Raw genomic sequence first — 19,816 nt, 5'->3', positions numbered from 1 at the left:
AATACGAAACTAGTATGATGAACTTAGCTCCACACCATGATGGCTGCAAGACAGCTCGACTCCGCCGCCCACCCCACCCCACCCAAAATAACGACAAACCCTATGCAAATATTATAAATATATACAACACACCAGCAAAGTAACAGGGTAAAACATTTTATTAAATAACTATTTACATAACTATTTTATACTTTTTGTTGCCCGATCCGGCTAGCTCAATCGATCGAGCATGAAACTCATGCACTCTGATAGCAAGCGTTGCTGCTGATGCTATGCAGACCAAAACTGGTTTTCAGTTTGTACATTCTTCTAGATTTTTCCATCCAAGGCTGGTTGAGTTTGTAGAATGATGGCTTCAGATTTTCAACATACGGTGTGGTGGCGCGGACTGGGAGGGGGCGCATGGCTCCTACCCCCTCCCCAAGTAAGATTTTCATACGTGAGTGTACGTTCATGGTTTTGGTCCCTGAGTTGCTTCGATGTCACTGCCATGCTCAAATGGCATAAGTTCTGGATGTTGGGTGCCATAGTTCAGAGTTCTGAGCAGCGCTTGTAACACTGTCTGAAGCTTATTTGCACCTACTGCAGCTTCACTATTCTCAAAGTAAGTGAGGGCCGTTTGTGGACCTGACTGCATTTGAAAACAATGTGATATGGTACCTCCCTAAACCGCTTGACGGAGGCCCCCGAGGGGCGGTGTGATGGCACGGACTCGTAGAAGAGGCTTGGCTCCGACCCCCTCCCCAAGTCTTATAGCACTGGTGTAGCCTGAGATCGCCCCCGACATAGGCGGCTGGCTCCCGGGGTCCGGCGGAACTTTTTGCCTTTTGATGACTCTTCCATTCTGGACCTTGTCCCACAATCCGTTTGACCTGAAGACACGCTGTAGTGGGGCGCCCCTTTACCGTTTCAGTTGCCATTCTGCCCGCTTTTGCTACACTGTGCCTCTTCCGCCATTCAGCTGTTTACCGCCCGCTCTTGCGACTACAGCGTCTCGCTCACCATGTAGTTGAGTTGCTCCCGCTCTTGCGATGCAACGATAGGTGGCTGCCACAGGACTCTCAAAATGGTGGCCGGCTCTTCAGATTTGGGCGTGGTCCACTAAAATGGCCTGGGCCACCTTGGAACTCGGACGCTTGCCTGATAGGGCTTGGGTCCCATTCTCGAAAGCGTCCCCTCAGCCTTGAAGATTCTACAAAAGTCTTGGGGTCCCCCGACTCCCGCAGGCTTCTGGTGGGGAGCGGCTGCCATGATTGCTCGTGGAATGGCCACGACTGAGCTACGAGATGGTGGTGCTCTCATGCTGATGCCAGCTTCAGTCTGAAACATCCAGAAACACTGTAGACTACCAATTCGATCAGTTCCGGTAGCGCCCCAACATGACCCGGTAGAGAAGAACTTGCCCTCCCCTCTTTGACTGATGGTTCTTGTTGCCTGTCCCTTCTGTTGTCATTTAACAGAACTTTTTAGAAAGCTGAAAGGGGTTGTGTTCCGAACGCTGGTTGGTGGAGACATTTTGACTATATTCTGGACCTACGTTGTCGCGTAATGCGTTATATGACACGCCGCGTTAGCGCACCCGGAAGTGCTCCGGTGCGTGAAGCGCAGCTTCCCGGAAGCGATCCGGGGCGCGGCGCGCAGCGCGTAACGTAAGCATAACAGGTCATGTGACTTGTTAATAAAACTTTTCATTGGTTCATTTTACTTTTGTTATTTGAATGATGAAAAGCTTGGTTATATGACCTAAAAATTACGCTTTTTATTGGTTTCGAACATTATTTTTTCTTAAACATATATGTTATAATGTTCCAGGCTAATGTACTTTCCCGGAAAATTTACAACTGTCCTGCAAGTAAAATATATTCCTTTTTCGAGAAAAAGGGCGTTTCTTCGTCCCATGACGGAGCCGTTGAGTAAAAGAGGCTCGGCCTGCTGTCTTAGTCGCCGATACGCCTGATTATCAGATTCTTATCGATCACTTTATGTTGCAGGAGTGGAAAACACAACTGCCCTTGACCATTTATCTTTACTGCGTTCCTGCGTATTATACCTTTTATCCGTCATGTAATTGGACTGCTTTATTTCACTTGCCTTTTACTGATTCGAAAACAGTGACTAAAATTAAAAACTTTACCAATGTAAATACTACTACCATGTTTTGTTTTAAAAACCTTTATTGTGAAAATGTCAGTATACAAATGCGGGCCTATAACCACGTGGGCCGGCCACGGAGAAAACTGAAATCGTATATGATGAGGAGACATTTACATTGTAGAAGAACGTAACGAGCGGGCCATTAGGTTGCAAGAACTAAGGTGTCTAACAGTTGCGGAATCGGTGGACGTACATTTTGTAATTAAAATACGACAGGGCCACTTTCAATAAAATTATCTAGATATACATTTGCGGGCAAGTACCATGGGTGACGTTAATTCGAACTTTCAATAGTACAGTAATCAATAACACATCAGAACTTAATATCAATAGGGATGTCGAAATATTCAATCAATTCTCGTCCCCGCCCGCCATGAGCATCAAAACTGCATTCATATCTCGTGATATCAAAGTTGTTCAACCAGTACACAACAAGGAGTTACGAGTCCTATTTATACCGGCGCCATTTTGGGCGAGGCCGGGCAGGTCCAGGATATAGTCAAAATTTCTCCACCAACCATCGGCCAGACCAGAACCCCTTTCGGCCCTTTATGCTACAAGATGATGTCTTCCATTCAGAAAATATTGTTGGCAGCATTTTGAAAGGAAAGATAAACAGCCGTTCTCCTAGTGAGTCTCACATTGTTACATTTAGGAAGAATGTTGAAGAGTAGTATGTTGAAAATCTGAAGCCATTGTTCTACAAACTCTCAACCAGCCTTGGATGGAAAAAAAAATCCTGAAGAATGTACAAACTGAAAACCAATTTTTGTCTGTATAGCATCAACAGCAACGCTTGACTCAGCTTTGTGTGAAGCCGCCATTTTGATTCAATCAATAACGTCCCCCTGCACACATTCAGGGACCTGGTCGTGTCTTCAGGTCAAACGGATTGTGGGACAAGATGCAGAAAGGAAAAGGAAAAAAGTTCCGCCGGACCCCGGGAGCCGGCCGCCTATGTCATGGGCGATCTTTGGCCACACCAGGGCGATAGTGAAGCTGCAGCAGGTGCAAATAAGCTTCAGACAGTGTTACAAGCACTGCTCAGAACTCTCAACTATGACACCACCTCGGTGCCATCCGGATCTTGGCGCCTTGTGCTGCTTCCGGCCTATTCACACATCGGTCCGCTACTGACACCACCTCACAGGCCAACGGGGCACCCCACGCCGACTTTCGGCGCAGCATTGTAGGATGGCCACACCAGAGCAGCAACTTGCTAAACACCACCTCGGTGCCATCCAGATCTCGGCGCGTTGTGCTGCCTTCGGCCTACTGTAGCCGCAAGTGCGGACGCAACTCAACTGGATAACGAGTGAAACACCAAGGGGCGCCCCACTGCAACCGAGAAGCCTCCATCTTGGGGGCGACGCACAGCATCACCAATGCAGTCAGATCCTCAAACAGCCCCCACTGACTGACGCGACCTCACAGGCCAACGGGGCGCCCCACGCCGAGTTTCGGCGCAGCATTGTAGGATGGCCACACCAGTGCGGCAACTTGCTGGACACCACCTCGGTGCCATCCGGATCTCGGCGCGTTCGAGTCACTGTACCGCAAGAGCGGGAGAAACTCAGCTGGACACGCCGTCTTTCGGCGCAGCATTGTGGGATGGCCACACCAGTGCGGCAACTTGCTGGACACCACCTCGGTGCCATCCGGATCTTGGCGCGTTGTGCTGCCTTCGGCCTACTGTAGCCGCAAGTGCGGACGCAACTCAGTTGGACGGCGAGTGAAAAGATAAGGGGCACCCCACTGCAGCCGAGGAGCCTCCATCTTGGGGGAGACGCACAGCCCCCACTGACTGACGCGACCTCACAGGCCAACGGGGCGCCCCACGCCGACTTTCGGCGCAGCATTGTAGGATAGCCATACCAGTGCAGCAACTTGCTGGACACCACCTCGGTGCCATCCGGATCTCGGCGCGTTGTGCTGCCTTCGGCCTATTCGCACATCGGTCCGCTACTGACGCCGCCTCCCGTGCCAACGGATTTTCTACGCTTTTTATAGCCCTATGCCGCATAACAGGTCATGTGACTTGTTTATAAAACTTTTCATTGGTTCATTTTACTTTTGGTTTCCTAATGATAGAAGGCTTGGTCATATGACCTAAAAATAACACTTTTCATTGGTTTAGAAAAAATTTTTTCCCAAACGATGAAAGCCCCACCTTGTTTCTGGATGTTTCAGACTGAAGCTGGCGTGAGCATGAAAGCACCACCATCTCGTGGCTCCGTCGTGGTCATTCCGCGAGCAATCATGGCAGCCGCTCCCCACCGGAAGCCTGCAGGAGTCGAGGGCCCCCAAGACTTTTGTAGAATCTTCACGGCTGAGGGGACGCTTTCGAGAATGGGATCCAAGACCTAGCAGACAAGCGTCCGAGTTCCAAGGTGTCCCAGGGCCATTTTAGTGGACCAGGCCCAAAAGGGAAAGAGCCTGCTGCCATTTTGAGAGTCCTGTGGCAGCCGCCTATCACTGAACCGCAAGAGTAGGCGCAACTCAGCTGAATGGCGGATTTTGGCACAGTGTACCAAAAGCGGGCGGAATGGAAACTGAAACGGTAAAGGGGCGTCCCACTACAGCACATGAGCCGCCACCTGGGGAGGCCCGTTCACGCCGCCTCTCCCCCCCCCCCCCCGGGCGCCCCACGCCGTTTTTCGGAGCAGCATTGTAGGATGCCAAAACCAGTGCGGCAACTTACTGGCCATCACCTGGGTGCCATCCACATCTCAGCGCGTTCTGCTGCCTTGGGACTATTCGCACAACAGACCGCTACTGACGAGGCCTCCCCGCGCACCCCCCGGGACGCCCCACGCCGTTTTTCGGAGCTGCATTGTAGGATACCAAAAACCAGTGCGGCAACCAGGCAACATCACCTGGGTGCCGTCCAGAACTCAGCACGTTGTGCTGCCTTGGGACTATTCGCACAAAACACAGCTACTGACCATTGTTGCTTCTTTTTTCAAAAAAATGTTTAAATGTATTTACTGTTTTTGTTGCGTTCTATATATTTATAAGTTATTAAAGTGTTATAATCCTACTACTTTGTTGGAGTATATTTTTAATGTGACACATAATTGTAAAAACTTTGATGTACAAAGAGGCATCCCTGGAATCTTCCTCTTCAGGCTCGGACCCACACACCCTCACAGTGAGAATCCCCTCCCCAAGCACAATACAGGATGGTTATCAGATAGTAGGAACCCGTATGGTGTGACGGATAGCATGGGGTGGGGGCCTTCATCTACTGTAACTCCTTTGAAGAGGGATGATTCTCATACATGCCAACATTTCAGAAGAGCAAAGTGGGAGATTTTAAAAAAAAAAATCGGGAGAATGGGGCCTTGAATCGGGTTATTGTCATGTGTGGGCTTTGGAAGTGTGCTGCTGCAGGATCGGACATTTCAAACTCAAATGCACGTTCTTTTTCTTACCTTTCCGAAGCATGGAGCGCAATAGCAGGCAGAGAAAGGGTGATGCAAGTGTTGAACACTGCCTGGCCTGGCAAGTTGCTGGCAGTGCCCCCCCCCCGCCCGCTCCTGAAACAGGGCACACACACCGCCGCCCCGAGTACTTCACAGATCTTTAAAAGACCATGCGCTTGTTAATGAGGCTTAAATGGTTTATCACCCCTTCTAGAGCCCCTGCATCGGCCCTCTGACGTTTCCTGGAAGAATTAGCACGTAACACAATACCAAGCCCTGTCAGCTGAAACCCCCGAGGAATCGGGTTTTTGCTTGCAGGAATCGGGAGGCGGGAGACTAGCACTGAAATCGGTAGTCTCACGCCTGAATCGGGAGGGTTGGCATGTCTGGATTCTCTACAGCTGGGGCCATAAACTACATCCGCAGGGCTAGGTGATAGCCTGGGACCGGCCTGGACAATCGGACACAGAGGAAGAGAAGTGTCAGAGGGTGCGGTAGTGAATAGGGTGAAAGGGAGGTGTCGGGCGGGCACAGGGTGTGATTCTCAGAGAAGAACAGCGCAGATGGGGAGAGGTTTATGGCCCATGCATGAGAGAGAGAGCGGGGGTGACCAGTGAGTGGGGGAGATGCTTGCGAGGGTGGGGAGCCGTGCTGAGAATCGACGGCGTGCAGAGAGTGGGTCTGGTCAAGGCATCTAAAATGGCTGCCGTGCACGACAAAATTGTGGCATTGGAAAAAAGGCAAGATGGCGCAGACAATGTTTATCAATAAGGATTAATTTATAACAAAATATTTTATCGCAGTGACAAATTGGCGGTCAACACTTCCTGATTTCCATCGAATCGAACGTTAACAGACGTCACGCAGCAAAAAAAATAAAACGCTCACGCACAGCCGCTGGAAGACATGTATCAACATATATGAGCCTCCTCAGCCACCCTCAGAAAACATAAGGGATCAGGATACATCTCCCGTACCCCCTTATACCTAGTAATTTAATTAAAACGAAACACAAAATGGCGAATTCCCGTTTCGCCACCAGTTTGCGGCCCAGTTCGCGGCCCGGGAAGCGCTTCTACCGTGAAAAATCAATTTTTTTTTATTTTCCCCACGGGACCCTTTAATAACCCCAACATCATTCCTAGGGGGTCAAGAGGGGTCTACCTTGCCCCCTTTCATTAAATTCCCCCTTCGTTTTTCACCTCTTCTTGTCTCTCGATCCTACCGAGAGACAAGATGGCGGCCGCTACCGCTGGAAGACATGTATCAACATATATGAGCCTCCTCAGCCACCCTCAGAAAACATAAGGGATCAGGATACGTCTCCCGTACCTCCTTATACCTAGTAATTTAATTAAAACGAAACACAAAATGGTGAATTCCCGTTTCGCTACCAGTTTGCGGCCCAGTTCGCGGCCCGGGAAGCGCTTCTACCGTGAAAAATCAATTTTTTTTTATTTTCCCCACGGGACCCTTTAATAACCCCAACATCATTCCTAGGGGGTCAAGAGGGGTCTACCTTGCCCCCTTTCATTAAATTCCCCCTTCGTTTTTCACCTCTTCTTGTCTCTCGATCCTACCGAGAGACAAGATGGCGGCCGCTACGGACTGTTTAGAATGTTGACAGACACCGGAGAGCCAATCAGCTTCGCTACGCAAAGCTCCGTTACGCGAAAAGTAAGCGAACCGGAGCGCTACCCGGAGCGCTGTTACAGATATATATCTTTTTTTGAACGTTAATTTCTCAAAATCCACTGAAGCACATATATTGAGACCTAGCAAAGGCACATCGGGCTAACAGTCCCTACAATTTTGGCAAGTTTCGTGCAAATCCATTCAGCCGTTCGAGCTAAAAGTGAGGCCAACCGCCCTATGGAAATTAACATGGGAAAAACGCGTTTTGGGACCCCCCTTTTTTCTCAGCCCCCCCTTGACGAAACCCCCCCCAAATTTTCAGGGGCTGCTCAGAAACAAAATGTGCCATTTTCCTGAAAATTTCAGCCGATTCCGTCCACAAACGCCAAAGTTATTAGACATAGAATTTTCAAAAGTTCCATAGAGAAAAAATCCTAACTATATATACCTACTGGCTATCGCCAGTAGGTAATATATATATATATATATTTATATATATATATATATATATATATATATATATATATATATATATATATATATATATATATATATATATAAGCCACAGAAAAAAACTGAGGTTACAGGGACTTATAATAGGCTCAGATTTCACTCCCACAAAACCATAGAACTTCAGCAATATTACCTGAGGTAACTATAACTTATGCCCTTGCAATGCACTGCATATGACCTCACATATTACATCACTTATGACATCTCAAAGGACATCACTGATAAATTTCTATGTCTTTTTAAATACTATTTCCTAACTATAAAGTCCTTTTAACATTTGGTTTTATTCAGTGAATTTCAAAGTTTTTGGGAATTCTATTTCCTAACTATAATGCACCTGTAAACTTTAGTTTTTTTAGTGAATTTCTACATTTATAAAATGTTGTTTCTTATTGTAACCTGTAAACTCTGAGAATATGTGTGTGAGTGGCTGCATAGGTTGGTGAGGTGGTGTGTAAGTAGCTGTATGGGTCTGCAAGTGGATGTCTGAGTGGCTTTATGGGTCTGCGAGTGGGTGTGTAAGTGCTTTTGTGGGTCTGTGACTGGGTCTGTGAGTGGCACTATGAGTCTGTGAGTGGCTGTGTGGGTCTCAGAGCAGGTGTGTGACTGCCTGAGTGCGTCTGGGAGTGGGAGTAGTGCTATAGGTCTGTTAGTTGGTGTATGAGTGCCTATGTGGGTGTGTGAGTGGGTGTGTGAGTGCCTACGTGGATCTGTGACTATGTGAGTGGTACTATGGGTCTGTGAGTGGGTGTGTGAGTGGCTTTGTCAGTCTCTGAGTGGGTATGTGAGTGCTAGGGGTAAGCAGAGCTTGCAGAGTTCTAAACTGCAGAGTTCTCTAAAATCTATTGAATTCAGCTTCTGCCGTAGCATCAATCTCCATACAATGTTGGCTGTACCTCTCCCTCAAGTGGGGTCTGCAGTTCTTGAAAGTTACCACCTCTGGTTTCAGCCTCAGGACATCAATGCCTGCCTCTGATATGAAATGAAGCAACCATTCCTGGACCAATTCAAAACCATGGCGGGGCCTTTTTGAAAGCTTTAATAATCAGAATTTGAAGTAAAACAGTGGCAGAACAGCACAGAGATTGGGATTTCTGCACACTGTGTGTCAGACTGAGAAGAACAGGAAGCAAGAGGAGTGTCATTGGGAGTGAGGTTCTGTGACAGTTGTAAGTGGTGTTTTCGACTCGCACGAATAAGGTCGAGTCTGGTATCTACGAACCGCAAATGACGAGTTTAGTAAGTGTGCGCAGTTTCGCTGTGCTAACTTAAACCGTTCGTTTGTTATGTGGGTTTTTCATCTGTACCCACGGGTTCCATCTTAGATACGGCATCCATTTTGTCTCTTGCCCTCAAGTAGCCAGCGAACGGACGCTGTCCGCCTCGCGACCCTGGGACTCCCAAGATATTTGCGGAAGACACATGTTCTTTGTAAGTGTCTTTATGACGAGGGGGTTGCTGCTGTAAGGCAGATGGCGCCGCTCGAGGCTCATCTTGCCGCACGGGCTTATTGTCTCAGCCGTGCATCTCATTAGGCGCGTCCCTTTGATGCCTGTATCTCGTGTTTCTCGAGACCTCCCCTTTTTACGCCCTTTCCGATCTCCCCACTGTCTCCGTCTTCCTTTGCACCTGTCTTCGTTCCTATTTCGATCTACTTTACTGCTGATTGGAATTTTCTAATGGTGGGAAGATGGGTTTTTACAGTTGGGAACCGCCAAATGTTTCCGCACTTATGTTCCGGACCTCATGTATTTCAAAGTGACCAAGGCGACCCCTCTGGGGGCTAATTGTGGGAACCGGGTTGTAAACTTTTCAATGTTATCCTATGGGTAAAAACTGTATAAAAGGAGCGATCCACAGAACCAATTTGAAGCAGTCTCCCCGAACTACACTTGATGTACTTCCTGTGACTTCTGTGTTCCCTGCAGCAAATAAACCTTGAATCTTTGACGCCGAAGGAAGTGTCCCGTGTCTCTGTGACTTGTACGCCGGAGCAGGTTACCCACGAAGGTTTCAGGTGTTGTGCCCTGGCACCGCTGGGTCCAAAAGAACCCAGTCCTTCAGTTGGCGCCCAACGTGGGGCTGCATCAGTGGTACCGGTCCAAGCCCGACGATCGTGAGGAACTTCGTGTGAAATCTCCGAGGGAAGGTGCACCCCGCTTCATCGATCCTGTTGTCGAAATAAGTGGCCCGAAGACTTTTCCCGCGAAGATTCCCGCCTCCTGACGGCTGCGACGGACTGCTGCCCTGACTGTAGACCTGTTTTGGCGCCTGGCGTAGACCTTGGTATAGCGAGACGATTGACGGGCCTTCCTGAGGACGCCATCGATCTTTGAGTTAAGTATTTGTGGGTCGCTCCCAGAGTTCTTGGTTGTTGACACTTTAGCGAGTGTCTTTGTTGTTCACGCTGTGTGAGTGTTTTTGTCGGTGACACTTTGCTAGCGTACTTTGTTGTTGTATTGTTTGACGACTGCAGCCGCCAAAAACCGAGGGTTTTGTTCTTTGCTGGGACTTGGTAAATCCCGTAACCCTTGAAGTTTGTGAAACTCGGCTAGTGTGCAAGATGCCTGGTCGCAGTACTTTGTTTAGTTGTTTCAGACCTTGTGGTGCGGATTCCCTGCTGGAGGACTCGTGTCCGATACCTCCAGTTGGAACTCCTACTTATGATTTATATAGCAAACATGGGCTAGGCCCGATTGCTTTTAACGATTATTGGATTAAATATACAAAGAAAGACGGCGACCTTCGTTGGCCACCTCACGGTAGCTTCGAGGCGTCGATCTTAGATAATTTGGAAATAAAGTTGTTCGAACGTAAATCTAGGCCGGCCATGTTTGATGCCTTTCGGTTGTGGTGCAAAGAAGCCCGACAGAAAGAAATCAGACAGACTAAACGTAGTCAGCGAGATAATGTTGCTACTATAGTGAAGAAAGCTGAGCAGTTTCAGCGTGATAAGGAGGATAAGGATAAGGAAGTGTTTGAGAGGCTACAGCGTATGGCCATAGATAAATGCTATCCAGCTTTGCCTACGGAGTCGGATAAGAAGGAAGAGATAGTTGAGGATCCTCTAATGTCCTATCTTATGAAGTCGCCACCTCCGTACGTACAGGGTACCGCAGCTCCTGTGGTCCCTGCCGTACCTGTTCTTCCACCTATTGTTCCTCCACCAGTTCCTCAACCTGCACCCGCTCTTCCGACCGTTCCTGCTCCTTTGTCTGTTTCTATTCCTACTGCTCCTCCGCTTCCGCATACTCCTGCTCCCGCTCCAGCTCCTGTGTTGATAACGCCTGTTGTTGCTACTGTCTCTACTCCTTCTCTTGTTAGTCCTGTGTCTTACTCTTCTCCCTCTACTCGTAATCGTAATTCTCCCCTTGCGACAAACTTCTTTCAGTCGCTCGGACCTGTTTTTGGGTCTGCTGGATCTGATGGTCCTCAGAGACGTAGTCAGCTTCCTGGTAACAGAGAACGTGTTGCACTATATAATATGGCGATGGGTTGGATGGTAAACCCTCTTAGAAATCCACCCCGTGTTGTCCTCGAAACGTTTAATCAATTCAACATACCAACTCAGAGATATGTGTTTGACGAAATGTGCAAGTTCCTTCATGATCAGATAGCGGCCAATGCGCCTGACGAGGTGCTGACCGCCCTGTCTGAACTTCGGCTTCAGTTCGCGACTGGACTGATAGTAGACACTAATGTTCGACGGGCTATTGAGCGGTTGCTATCTCTTCGTCCCGCTCCTATTCCTCATGCATTGTTCGTTGAGGATATTGAACAACAAGACGAGTCTGGCCAATATCCTATGCGTGAAGTTCCGCCGGTTTGGATACCAGCTGATCCTAATGCTCAACCTCATCCGATAGTGGCACATTTTGAGAGAGTGTGGATACACCTCCCATGGAAACGATCGGAAGTGCTTCAGGTGAAACAATCTTTGCCCGATCCTCGTAAAAATCCTACTGGGTATTATAAGGAATTATCGCAGCTCGTAGATGCTACGGTAATGAATCTTGCCGATATCGACATGTTGTTTGGCAACGTCGTACCGCAACCGGTATGGGCTAAGATTCGTCACCAAGATCACGCAAATGAATTAGGTGGCGATTGGGCTGCCATTACAGCGGCAGATGCTGGACAAGTGGCTGCTACTAAACCCGATCAATTGATTACTGCTCTTCCTCAGCGGATAATAGCATTAATGAAAACGCTTATGCCAGCTATGAGGGTAAATTGGGACAAGCTGTCCGCCTGCAAACAAAAGAAAGATGAGAGTGTTTCCGATTTCTTTACGAGGTTTGAGGAAGCATTCATTGATCATAGTGGACAGGATATGGGTACTGAGGGTGGACAGAGGTTGTTTGTGGATAAATTCGTGTCGAACTTGTTGCCCGATCTGAGCAATAAATTAAAGAATTCAGAAAGTGCATGGGCCGTTTCTACCTCAGCTCAGATATTGGCTACGGCACAATATTACGAGAATAGAGAGAAAGAGGAAAATGACCGTGCTGATAAAAAGACGAAAGAGCTAAAAACTAAAGTGTTGTTACAACAAGCGTATCCGCCACGTTCTAATCAGAATGCGTCCCAACAGAATAGATCACAGTTGCAATCAAATCGATCGCAGCCGCGTAATGATTCCTCTTTCCAAAGATCCTCGTTAGGGTACAATCAATGTGCTTATTGTAGACAGGAAGGACATATTAAATTCAATTGCCCTGCCTTAAATGAACGTAATAGTGGTAATTCGTCTAAAGGAGGCCGTGGTGGTTCACAGCACGCATCACGTGGTAGAGGTCGTGGTGCTCAGAATGATCGCTCTGACAATTCATCAAATTCTAATAACTGTTTCGATCAACGTGGATCATCGCAAGGACGATCTGCGCAGTACAATGTAGACGATTATTACGTCGATCAGGGGACTGACGATAGTAATTACTAGGACAGCCGAAGACAAGGAGAGGGAGTGGTATCAGTTCCGGTTGATCAGAGAGGGCCTTACGTCGCGGTTGCTACATCGGGCGTCGTTGAGCCTTTTCTGTTGGACACTGGTGCAGCGAAAAGTTCTATCATGCGTTCGAAACTCCCTGGCGCACCTTTGTCTGGCTTAACGAATGTTTCCGTTGGATTCTCTGGCGCCCCCGTTAGCAATCCAGTTTCACGCCCTTTGCCCCTTCACATTGGGCCACGTGAGCTCGAAGCTCCGTTGATTTTGACTACTGGTTGTGGTGAGAATCTTTTGGGTCTGGATTTGCTTAAACGTTTGTATGCAACTTTGTATTGTTCTCCTGCGGGTGTAAAGCTTACGTTAGGAGAGAGGGTAGTCTCTCCCATGTATTTGTCCCTCGATAAGCTTCCACCGGAATTGAGTTCTCTTCCTGCGTCTTTGTGGGCGACGGGTCCAAATGATGTGGGCCTACTTGATATCTCCCCTTATGTTGTTCAGTTGAAATCTAATGTGCGATTGCCACGTATTCCCCAATATCGTATCTCCCTTGATGGTGAACGAGCTTTGTTAGCGATCATTTATGATCTGATCAAGAAAGATGTTATTGAGGAGACTCGGGGAAACGTGTGCAATAGCCCTGTACTGCCCATTCTTAAACGTACGGATCCTACCAAACCGCCTGTTTATCGTTTTGTTATCGATTTACGGGAGGTAAATAAAATTGTGGTTCCTCAATTTCCTGTTGTGCCTGACATCACGGCGCTACTGACTCTGATTCCAGCTACTGCTTCATGGTTTTCGGTGATTGATTTGAAAAATGCATTTTTCAGCATCCCGATTGCCGAAGAGAGCAGGGACCTTTTCGGTTTCTCTCTTGGTGGACGTAGCTTCCGGTTCAAACGCGCTCCTCAGGGCTACTGTGAAAGTCCATCGATTTACAGTCAAGCTTTGAAGGGTCAACTGGATGCGTTTAGGTTGCCGGTTGGTGCGGCTTTAATCCAATACGTCGATGACTTATTGGTGGCTGCTGATACTCAGGACATTTGCAAAATTGCTACAGTGTCGTTGCTGCAACATCTCTGTGAGTTAAATCACAAGGTGTCACCTTCTAAACTCCAATATTGTTGTCAAGAAGTAACCTATCTAGGTCACTTATTGTCAAAGGAGGGAAGGAGATTGACCCCAGAGAGAATTGCAGCGATTGCGCGAATGGCTGTGCCACAAACCCAAAGAGATGTGCGTGCCTTTCTAGGTATCACGTCGTACTGCAGGCAGTGGATTCCTAATTTTTCATTGCTAGCGAAACCATTGGTGGCTCTTACGTGCAAGGATGTTTCAACTCCTTTACCATGGACGGAAGAATGTCAGAAAAGTTTTTCTGAATTACGAGATTCATTGTGTTCGGCTCCTGTGTTAGGTACCCCTGATTACAGCAAGCCGTTCACGTTATATGTTCACGAGAGGGAAGGTTGTGCTTTGAGTGTTCTAACGCAACCTTTTGGTGGTAAGCAACGTCCATGTGCATATTTTTCCTCGACCTTAGACCCAGTAGCTAGAGCATTGCCGAGTTGTTTGAGAGCAACTGCGGCAGCTGCGGTCTCCATCCGACAATCAGCAGGATTGGTCATGGATAATATGCTTACGGTGATGGTTCCGCATGCAGTCGATACTCTTTTAAATAGAACGAAAACTCAGCACTTGACGAGTGCGAGGTTGTCTGGGTACGAATTGACGCTCTTGGCAAGCCACATTCAGATAAAACGTTGTAATGTCCTGAATCCGGCAACTTTGTTACCGATTAGTGCAGAGTCAGATGAAGTAGCAGAACATGACTGTTACTTGCGGACAGAAGAGGAAACAAAAGGTCGAGTGGACCTTAAAAACACTCCATTGGAAGATCCGGATGGCATTCTGTATGTGGATGGGTCATGTTTTAAGTTGCCGAATGGCGATGTGACTACTGCCTATGCTGTTGTAACATTGAATACTGTTGTCGAGACTGCAAGATTGAATCAGAATTCTGCCCAAGCTGCAGAGCTGATCGCTCTTACTAGAGCATGCGTGTTAGCAAAAGGGAAACGTGTGAATGTGTACACCGATAGCCAGTACGCTTTCGGTGTAGCGCATAGTTTTGGACGATTGTGGCGAGAGCGTGGTTTCTTGACGTCGCATGGTACGAAGATACAGCATGGCCAGCTTGTGAACGATCTTTTGGATGCATTGACTTTGCCTAAGCAAGTTGCAATTGTTAAGTGTAGTGCGCATCGTAAAGTGACGGATGATGTTGGTCGTGGTAATGCGTTTGCAGATGAGATTGCTAAGGAGACTGCCCGGAACCTTAGCACTCGAATGTATGTGACGAGTTCGGTTAGGTGGCCTGCAGAATCAGGTATGTGTGAAGATACTGTTGAGAGCGTGAAAACAATTCAGAATGAGGCCACCGACACTGAAAAGATGAAGTGGAAAGAGAGTACGGGAAAGTTGGATGCGAATGGTTGTTGGATTGATTTGTCGGATCAGAAAAGATGGATGTTGCCTGATGCGTATGTGCTGGCCGTTGTGACAATGGCACATGGGTTGGCACACATTAGCGCGAAAGGCATTTGCAAGTTGCTGGCTGCTGTGTGGAAGAATGATGGAATTACGAAATGTGCTGAACGTCTGGTGAAGAATTGTATGGTGTGCATAATGCACAATCCTGGCAAAGGAACCCCAACTCCCCCTGGCAGTTTTGCTCCTCCTTCGTATCCCTTTGAGGTGATTCAATTGGACTTCATCCATATGGAGCGATGCAATAACCTGAAATACGTTTTGGTTGTGGTTTGCGCATTCTCCCGATGGATCGAGGCCTATCCCCTCAAAGACAATACTGCTTTGTCTACTGCGAAAATCCTACTGAAGGAATACTTTCCTCGGTATGGAATGCCTAGAGTCGTGTGGTCAGATAACGGAAGTGAGTTTGTTGGAAGTGTGATGAAGAGTGTGTGTAAGGGCCTTGGAATTAATCAAAAATTCCATAGCGCCAATCATCCCCAGTCAGCTGGATTGGTTGAGGGGTACAATGGCACCCTTAAACTAAAGCTAGCAAAGATTCAGGCTACGACTGGACTTTCGTGGCCTGATGCTTTGCCTCTAGCATTACTGTCAACTAGGGCGACTGTACACTCCCGAATAGGGCTTAGTCCCTATGAGATAGTGTTCGGCCGTCCTGCGAATGTGTGGGGGGTTCCTAGGCCAGGAATATTCTCTGATCTTGAGTATCCGATGTTGATTGACTACTTACATGACTTGACTGCTAAACTGAGGTTAATTCACCAACAGGTTTACGACGCCTTGCCGACGCAGACGGAGGGTCCAGGCCACCAGCTCCAGCCCGGGGACTGGGTGGTTACTCGCAACTTTTCACGCAAGAACAATCTGGACCCCCGATTTACCGGACCTTACCAGGTACTCCTGGCCACGAGGACTGCCGTTCGTCTTGAGGGGCGGAAAAATTGGGTACATGCTACCCATTGTAAGCGAGTCCCTATTCCTTTGCCGGCAGACCCGTGGGTAAGGAAAGGCATTGCGTCAACAGAAACAGAAACATTGCCGGCGTTTGTACCTTTTAGCGACGCACAGCTTGTTGGAGAACACTCAGCACAGCAGAAAGCCACTGTTGAACACTTGTCAGCAAAAGACTCAAGACCAGATCAACCAACTGATCAGCAGGACGCTGTCTCTTCAACGGATCCTTTGTTCGACGAGCAGACACGTCCCGGGAAACATCGATATTCTCTGCGATCTCGCACTAAGGACAAATAAAATTTTTTTCTTGCTTTGCTGAAATTGACAACTGCAATATCCTCGTTTCCGTGATCAATTTTGGACATTCGTATCATTGTGATTTGTATACATATATATATTGAGTTTCCTTCCTTGTATCTTTTTACTTCCACAGCTGAGAGACATTGTGCTTATATATATACATATTGTGTATTGAAGGCCGTAGGGCCGCGCGCGTACTTCCTTCTGGACAGTAGGTCTTGACGCTAGGTTAAAGGCCGTCGGTTCCTAGGAACTCCTGGGGATTGACTATTGCTGCACAGAACGAAGTGCGTCAAGAAACGTTGCGGACGGTCGTAGGGAATGGCATTTTCGAAGCTGAATGATTTGGAAGGAGCTCAGGCGTACAGGTTCAAGCTGCAGCAACTCAGTCGTACCAAATGTTTTATATTTCAATTTTTTGTGTTGTTTCTGACTGCTTCTGCATTATTGGCGGGTGGGGTGTGTTACACTATGTCTTACTTCTTACTTGCTACCCCTACTCCTACTCCTTACCCTAACCTTACTTCTACTGCTTCTCCTCATTCCTTTCACATGTTACCGGAACACGAGCAGGCTAGACGTGTAGAATTCCGCAACAATTCCTTTATTCAGCTCCTCCATCAGCATCAGTTAGTGGTTAACACTACTAATTGTTGGGTGTGTGGGTTGATGCCACATACTACGGGTAAGGGAATTCCATATCTGGTGTTACCGTATAGTTCCCAAGGGTCAGCTCGAGCATTCCAAACAATGTTTCGAAGCACACTGGGTTTCCACCCCATTCAAGAACAACGTTCCCCCTACTCTGGTCCTACCTCGTATCAGAAATCTTTATCGATGGCAATAGAGGATATGGAAGATGAGATCCATGACCCTTTTCTTATCCCTGAAGAAGAGGTACAAGCCTATAGGGTCCTAAGTAGAGGGGAATATAGTATGTTCACTAGTGAAAAGCAGCTTAAAAGCTCGCCTCCAATATGGGTCGTACCCCACACTGGTAATCTTTGTCTTATGGGTCGTGGTGCGCAAGCCCTACTTGGAGCAAGTGCTTGCACTGAAAGTTACATTCTGCCAATGTTCTCGTCCCCTGTGTTTCTGGCTGCCAAGGGTACCTACTTTATCTGTTATGATCGTGCATACACATGGTTGCCCGCAGACTTCATGGGCTCATGCTTCATTGCAAATTTGTTGCCTCCGACGTTCACTGTAGATGCCGATTATCATAAGACTAGAGTTGTACGAGGCGTAGTTAGCGAAGAAGACACTGCCGGTCAAGAGGCAGGAGACTTTTTCAAGGGTTTCCTCCCGTTTTGGGGACCTATGGTTAATAGTAGGAACCTGAGACAGTTGACTCGAGTGGTAGAATCGACAGCTAATATTACTGCCAGTGCCCTTGGTAATATCACCACAGAACTTCAGGCGGAGAGACTTATGACGTTACAAAACCGAATGGTTTTAGATGTCATCTTAGCAGATCGCGGTGGGGTATGTAAGGTGATCCATTCGAGCTGCTGCATTTTCATTCCAGATAATGCTCCTACTGTCTATCAAGCCATCTCGAAGTTACATAAGATCTCCGAATCCATACACGTGGATGTAGGGGATTGGACGCTACTTGGATGGTTTTGGGGCCTGATGTCGACTTGGGGTTGGAAGATTCTGATGATCATCGGGGTTGTGGTAGTGTTCCTGTTCACGTGTTGCCTTTGTGTGCAGTGTGGTCCTGCCTTATGTGGCCTTTGTGCCACAACGTGTATGAGACAACCATCTGTTACCAAGGGGACTAGGTTGGACAGAGTTATGCTACAACAACATCTCGATGGTCTGATGAATATCGAGTATGATTCCGACTAGTGCTTGCCTACATGAGGGCAAAAGGAGCGTCTGAGGTTCTGTGACAGTTGTAAGTGGTGTTTTCGACTCGCACGAATAAGGTCGAGTCTGGTATCTACGAACCGCAAATGACGAGTTTAGTAAGTGTGCGCAGTTTCGCTGTGCTAACTTAAACCGTTCGTTTGTTATGTGGGTTTTTCATCTGTACCCACGGGTTCCATCTTAGATACGGCATCCATTTTGTCTCTTGCCCTCAAGTAGCCAGCGAACGGACGCTGTCCGCCTCGCGACCCTGGGACTCCCAAGATATTTGCGGAAGACACATGTTCTTTGTAAGTGTCTTTATGACGAGGGGGTTGCTGCTGTAAGGCAGATGGCGCCGCTCGAGGCTCATCTTGCCGCACGGGCTTATTGTCTCAGCCGTGCATCTCATTAGGCGCGTCCCTTTGATGCCTGTATCTCGTGTTTCTCGAGACCTCCCCTTTTTACGCCCTTTCCGATCTCCCCACTGTCTCCGTCTTCCTTTGCACCTGTCTTCGTTCCTATTTCGATCTACTTTACTGCTGATTGGAATTTTCTAATGGTGGGAAGATGGGTTTTTACAGTTGGGAACCGCCAAATGTTTCCGCACTTATGTTCCGGACCTCATGTATTTCAAAGTGACCAAGGCGACCCCTCTGGGGGCTAATTGTGGGAACCGGGTTGTAAACTTTTCAATGTTATCCTATGGGTAAAAACTGTATAAAAGGAGCGATCCACAGAACCAATTTGAAGCAGTCTCCCCGAACTACACTTGATGTACTTCCTGTGACTTCTGTGTTCCCTGCAGCAAATAAACCTTGAATCTTTGACGCCGAAGGAAGTGTCCCGTGTCTCTGTGACTTGTACGCCGGAGCAGGTTACCCACGAAGGTTTCAGGTGTTGTGCCCTGGCACCGCTGGGTCCAAAAGAACCCAGTCCTTCAGGAGGGCTCCCATTGGAACTTGTATGCTATGTTTGAGTCCTGCATTAGAATTCCAAATCCGGATGGGCATATGATTAGTTTCAGCAAACCATCTGTTTTGTACTGCACTGGCATAATCCAAGGTGAAATGGTGTGAGAGTGTTAAAGGATGCTAATAAACTATATACAAAAAACACCTTAATGTACTGATGTGTTTGAATAGCCCTTTCCATGCCTTATGGGGCTGAAAAGCATTTGCAGGTGTCAGAATTAGTGTCTGTCCTACCCAGCCAAAGTACTCAAGAAAACCATCAACCAGCAGCTAACCACACTTCTGGGGGAATAAAAACTACTGGACGAGCCCAAATCAGGATTCCATGCCAACCAAAGCACTGAGACCCCACTGATTGCCGCCACAGACGACATCAGAACACTTCTTGACCGTGGAGAAACTGTGGCACTGATCCTCCTCGACCTATCCATGGCATCCAACACCACCTCCTACAACACCCTCATCAACAGACTCTACAACATGGTCATACAGACAGATGCCCTCAA

The sequence above is a fragment of the Lissotriton vulgaris genome, chromosome 5 (assembly GCF_964263255.1).
Source record: "Lissotriton vulgaris chromosome 5, aLisVul1.2, whole genome shotgun sequence".
NCBI lineage: Eukaryota > Metazoa > Chordata > Amphibia > Caudata > Salamandridae > Lissotriton > Lissotriton vulgaris.
Note: the sequence above shows the minus strand (reverse complement) of the source record.